Source organism: Hevea brasiliensis, chromosome 10 (assembly GCF_030052815.1).
Source record: "Hevea brasiliensis isolate MT/VB/25A 57/8 chromosome 10, ASM3005281v1, whole genome shotgun sequence".
In the NCBI taxonomy this organism is placed as follows: Eukaryota; Viridiplantae; Streptophyta; class Magnoliopsida; order Malpighiales; family Euphorbiaceae; genus Hevea; species Hevea brasiliensis.
The window spans coordinates 13,025,753-13,032,346 of record NC_079502.1 but is presented as its reverse complement, the minus strand read 5'-3'; the positions used below and the strand labels follow the sequence as shown (position 1 = coordinate 13,032,346).

Here is a 6,594-nt window from a genome sequence, read left to right as displayed (position 1 = left end):
AAAAAAAAATTGTCTGCATAAGACATCAAAACATGCACTGCATATTTACTTCCTGTTATTTCTTTTTATTTTATTATTGGCACTACTAAGCATTATTGCTTAGCGTATTGCCTTTGCCACGCGTAGGTTCTGGATATACTGACCGAGAGCCCAGTAGACCTGCAGCTCTGCATAGTGTCCGTGTCACCTCACCATCTTCAGTGCATTGGTAGGACACTAGGTTTCATTTTGGTATTTTGTAACTAACTTTTATTTTCTCTTGTGTAATTGAGACTTATGTAATGTATTTTTATGTTAATGTAAATAGTGAAATTTGTGTTTATGAATGGAAAATTGAGTATTTTATTATATATATGAATACCATGAGAAATGAATGATTGAGAAATGGAAATATTGTTGAAAAATATTGAGATTTTGATGATTATTAGAGTTTGAGAATGGTTGCAAATGATTATTGGAAGTGTTTTTCACAGGTTCCGAAGAACTATTTTCTCCATTTTTAGCCGGTACTCTGCCGGATTTTCTATAAAATTTTCGGAACCTCAAATAAATTATAATTTCAATAAATGACTTAAATGAATTATATTTCACAAATTATATTCAAAACTATGATAAAAATAAATTAAGGAAGAATAAAAATGATTGAGATAAAATAGAGTGTTCCGGTACACTGTGTAATATATTTTACTCGGATATACTGTAGACGAGTAAGGGGTGTCACATGCTGGCCGAGCTCGAAAGACGTTATCCTAGGGAATACTTCTCCTGGATGGTGGATTTTGCTCCTAGAGATGAAGATGAGAGCGAGGAGCCCAAGAGAGAGGGAAGGGATGAGAGAATTGATAATATATCTAGGGAGCAGGCTTGGGGAGACCCTCCTGCCGAATGACTTGTAAATTTTTATTTTGAAATGAATTGAAGCCCTCTCTTTTATTCAATTTCTTGATGAGATCAGAAAGCGTCCCAATTGTATGAGTACTTGATTGTTTGAATGTATTAGAACATTAAACTTTAAAGCAACTATTAACCTAAGTATAAGAGATCGGAAAGACATCACTCGTAAGCATGAGATTGGACTAAGCCATGACTAAACACCGGGTAAAACTTTAGAACATTAGAATTGGAAAGACTTAATTTTAATTCTTAAGATCGAGATCATCATTGGACCGGACAAAAACCTTAACTTTATTTTAGGAATATCTGGGACATTCAGGTGAGAAGCCCGATCCTAACATTGACTAAATGAATTTCCACAATAGTTGTAAAGATAGATCGGAGGCAAGACTGGATGGTCCGGAGTCTCATTATTGATTTGAATCCATCTGATAAGAGATCAAAAAATGATTAACTTAGTGTGGGATCGGTTCATTCCGTGGTCGAGCAATCACAGAGTTTGGAAAAGTCATTTGTGATTGCAGGATGTCTACTGAGAGTGGCTTATAAAGTCGATTTTAAAGTCCCTTGACTTCAGTGATAGGCCAAAATAATGGTGTCGACAACCTTATTCCAGTTAGGTTTAGTATTTATCTCAACTTCAGTAACTTCAGACTCTTTTGGCTCTTTTGCTCCTTACTTTTTCTTTTTCATTAGCTCATGTGGAGTCTGGTTATCAACTTCTTTCCCACTCAGCAACACTATAGCAGTCACATTTTCTCTGGGGTTCATGACTGTTTGTGATGGAAGCTTTCCAAAACCTTGAGCTTCCAACTTACTCACAGATGAGGCTAATTGACCAATCTGCCTCTCTATGTTTTGAATGCTATTTCTGGTCTCTTGTTGAAACTGTTATGTATTGTTAGCCAAAGCCATAACAATTTCATCAAGTGACATACCTTAATTTGAGAAAGGTGGAGGTGGAGGTGGTTGAATCACTTATCTCTGCTGTTGGTATCGGTTTTACACCGGTTGATTCCCATAACTCAAATTGGGATGATCTTGCCATCCTGGATTATAACTACTAGAAAAGGGATCATACCTGCATTGTGGCTATCCATAATGTCCTACTGCATTAGCATGTTGCATTGATTCATCCTCTTGTAATGCAGGACACATGTCAGTAGCATGACCTGAACTCGAACAAATCCCACATACCTTAATAGTTTGCATATTCCCTATAGCTAACTGCCTCACCAAAGAAGTTAAATCAGAAATCTGTTTCTCAAGGTTAGATGTACTTACCTCATTGACCTTCATAGGTGTGTGATCCAGTCTCATTCCAAACTGCTGAGAATTTGCTACCATGTTAGCAATAAGCCTTCTTGTCTCTTCTGGTGTCTTGGCAACCAAAGTTCTTCCACTAGCAGAATCTTCCATTGGTAGAAGTCCCTCATAGAAATATTGAATCAGAAGCTGCTCACTTATTTGATGATGGGGACAACTTGCACACAGGTTCTTAAATCTCTCCCAATACTCATACAAACTCTCTCTATTGTACTGTCGGATGCCACAAATTTCTTTTCTTATGTTGGCAGCATGGGAAGCAGGAAAATACTTCTCCAGAAATATCTGCTTCATACCATTCCATGAGTTAACGGATCCAGAAGGAAGATAATACAACCAATCCTTAGCTGTGCCCTCCAGTGAGAAAAGGAAAGCTCGAAGCTTGATTTAATCCTCTGAAACTCCTTGAGGTCTCATGCTGGAACACACAACATGAAATTCTTTTAAATGCTTATGTGGATCCTCACCTGTGAGACCATGAAACTTAAGCAATAAATGGATTAGTCCAGATTTTAACTCAAAAGCAACATTTAAGGCAGGGTATTGAATACACAAAGGCTGTTCGTTTAGATCAGGAGCAGCCAACTCTTTTAAGGTTCTAGCAGCCATGGTTTTGTTTTCAGAATTTGAATCCAAATCCGAATCCGAACTTAACTCCCTTGAAGATTAGACTCCTTCAAATGTACTAGGAATCTACTTAGCCTGCTTAGCTAATTTTCTCAACTGTTTAGCTATTTTTTCTACTTCTAGATCAAAGATCAACTCACCAAATTGAGAAGTTCTTGTCATAAACAAAAAGAAATCAAAGTAAAAACAGAAAAAATGCCTCAAAATCCTAGAAAACAATCGAATTTTGCCTCAATAGGGTGGGGCCAAAGAATCCTATGGATTGATTGGTCTTGATTAGAATGTCGTTTCCTTAAAAATAGGTATGGGCCGCTCTCTAAATTCAACTAAACTTCTTAATGAATAGTAACACCATAATTTTTTTTTTGAAAACCTGAAAACAGCAACAACTCACAGACAAAATTAATAACAGAATATCCTAACACAAAAAACATGAATTCCAATAAACTTCAGTCCTCAGCAACGGCGCTAAAATTCTCGATGGCTATCAAATCCAGCAGAAATTAAATTAACTGAAATTACCAATTATGAAATATTTTCTGCAGTAAGTGGTAAACCCAAGTCGAACCCTAGAGACTGAATTATTAAATTTCGTGCGCTTGTATAATGGAAAAAGAAACAAAGGTTAGGGGGGTAATTCACAATCCAAAGAAGAAATCAAAAATTAGAAATTAAGAACTAAAATTAAATATGAAACTTTCAAATTAAACAAACTTCAGTCCAAGGTAATTCGAATTCCAATACATTGATTTGATTATAGACAAAAGAAATACACTTATATCTTATTGAATACTTAAAGTAGATTTACTAAACAGCGAGGTAAACTCCTAACTTCCCTATACTCATCAATTCGAGCCCAGCACTCTTATTGACTCTAATTATTAACTGAATCGGTATTAAATAATCCTCATTAATTTAATAACTGCTTTAAGAAAAAGAAGTAGTTAAGCTGAACAACAATTTTTAAAGCATAAATCATTTAATTCACCCTATTGTTTCCTTAGGTTATTATCAAAAACTTGGATCATTAACAATAAAACCTAATTGTTACTCACGTTTAATCTCACACAACAATTACAGATATGAAGGTGAACTAGTAATTGATCACATCAAACAATCAACTAATAGGCCTTTTTAGCAAATCATTCAATAGATCAAAGTCAATGAAATCAGAAAAACAATAGAAATTAAAAAAGACATAAATTAAATTAAGAACCTGGTCTCATAAATCAAGTAAAAGAATTTGAATCTCTTGAGCTAAATTAAAAACTTAGCCACTCATGTTCATGGCTTACAAAAAATTAAAGAAGAAAATTGAAATAATCTAGAATGTGAATGGAGAACGAAAGTCTGATCCTCCTCTGTCGAGAGGCTGCTCAATGGTCCCTTGCGTCGGCTGTTACTGATAGCAGTATACCCTAGAGCATATCATTTAGTATGTATCTTGTACATGTTTTTATTAATAAAAAGGCATTTTCACTTTTTCGTTTACATAATATATTTATGTTTAATAGAAAAGGTCCATTGATATTTTGTTAGAAATTCTATTCTTAAGTTGTTAAGAATATGAGTGACAGTATTTCTAGCACAAATTATCATAAATAGGTTCACAATCGAGGATACTTCAAAATAAGGACATGACTTATCCAGAAAGATTGTAATCATGTTTGTTCCCAAGTTATTTATATGAGATGTAAATAAGATGGAATGGTGAGTCTCATGCCATATAACAAACATGATAAGTAGGTCTAACCAGTGATATTTATGACAAGCACATGGAGTTTACTTTTGTCAATGTATTGTCATAAACCATATCAGTGCATATAATCTTTAGACCTGAGATAGCACAATTATCTTGTATATAGGTGGTTTGAGTTTGTTACTGCTTTCATACTTGTACTGTGTATGGGTATATGGACATGTGTTGGCTCTTACTAGTTATATATGGAGGTAGGTGTTAATTAAGATGGAATCTGTTCCTCTAAGTAAATAGGGATAAAATCGTATGTTCATTTAATTGTTCTTGATGTTTCAAGTTCCTAGCCAGAACAGATAGATTTATTCAGAAAAGAGTTTCTGATGAGAAAATCTTTTTAATCAAGAATTGGAATTAAAAGAGAACATAATATTCTTAGCAAATGGGGTTTGACATAAACCATGACTCCAGCTTGAGTTGGGATTTTGTAACAGAGAGATTCTAGTGCATGGTAACATATGATTATAGGTTCATTTAAGGTATACCTTATTACTGATTGGGTGGCCATGGCATACTATACTAGGTGTTAACCATGGTCTATGAGGTGCATAAAATGATTTAGAGAAATCATTTATGGTAAGAAAGAGTTCTGATGATATTAAGAGTTGATATCATGTCTCATTGCCAATTAGTGATGAGCCTAGTAAGTCACACACATACACAAGTAATCACCAAATTAAATATGATTTAATTAATTAATTAAAGAGTTTAATTGATTAATTAAATAGGTTTGGTTTCCATTTAGATTGCAAAGTCCCTAGCATGGCTTGAAACCAAATTTAGATTATTGGATGCATAGTATAAGTTAAATTTATATTTAAAGTGTTTAAATATGAATTTAATTAATGAGAAATTAATTAATAGAGATTAATTAATTAATTTATATTTGATATAAATTGATTAGAAGAAGAGAAATAATTATTTTGGGTTGAGAACTCAAAATCAAGACACAGGGCCATTTTGGTCATTTCACAGGGTGACATGTGGCACCATGTGATGGTGACACATGGCATTATACATAAGCTTGCCAAATGTCTTTTAATCATGTAAGATGATTAAAATTAAGATTAAATATAGGTTTGAAACTTGGCACAATGTGATTGGGTCAATTAGACCTAGAATCAATCAGAATATGACATATGGCAAGGGTTTTAAGTGGTGACCTAGCTATATAAGTATTGTTATGAAAAAGAAAAATAACAATCAGTTGCTGCCTCCTTTGTGCCGCCACCCTTGAGGCTCCCATTCTCTCTTCTTCTTCATCTCTCATCAATTTCAAGAGATTAGCAAACAATCTCTTGAATTAAAAATACTATAAATTGTTTCTAGTGTCCTGTTTACATCATTAATCTCTTAAAAGGAAAAACTTGATTTTCTAATTAATAGAAAAAGCTTTAGAAGCTGTTCAAGGGCTGCCATAGGTGAACTTGGTGTGGACAAGCTAGAGGGACAACATCTGGTATCCTAAAGGCGCATCCCAAAGGCATAAATACGTTGCAGTGCATCAAGAGGTTAGTGTATTTGTTCTTGATCTAATCTAGGGTTCTAAAATTAATCTAATTAATTCTAAATTCTTAAATGGAAAATACAGATCCAAAAAACATATTAAAAGAGTTTTAATATGTTGTTTATCATTGAAATCAAATAGATAAAAATAAATCTTGCATGATGCATGTGACCCTAGGTGAAAATTTTTGAATTCAATGATATAAACTTATGTTTTTCATGCTTCCGCTCCTTCAATTGGTATCAGAGCCACTATATTTGCCATTTAGATTATTGATTATATGATTTAATTGTGTGGAATAATTATAAGATGATGGATCCATTGCTAGTTGCAAGAAAGGTAGCGGCTTGGGTGAAGAACACCATCATTGGTGCGCCCTCTTTGGCCTTCATGGGTGGCGCAAGGTTTGGTTTTAAATTTTGCAATTATTGTATGATCTAAGGCCTATCTTATGACTAATTAAAGTGTTTAATTAGTAGTTTTA

The 6,594-nt window shown here is 33.9% G+C and overlaps 1 non-coding gene across 1 annotated transcript; it reads left to right on the top strand.

Moving 5' to 3' along the window:
• Window positions 1-2,359: 2,359 nt before the first annotated feature.
• LOC131169949 (small nucleolar RNA R71) lies at window positions 2,360-2,466 on the top strand. Its single transcript, XR_009140893.1, has one exon. It is a non-coding gene; the product is annotated as a small nucleolar RNA R71 (small nucleolar RNA).
• The last annotated feature ends 4,128 nt before the right edge of the window (window positions 2,467-6,594 follow it).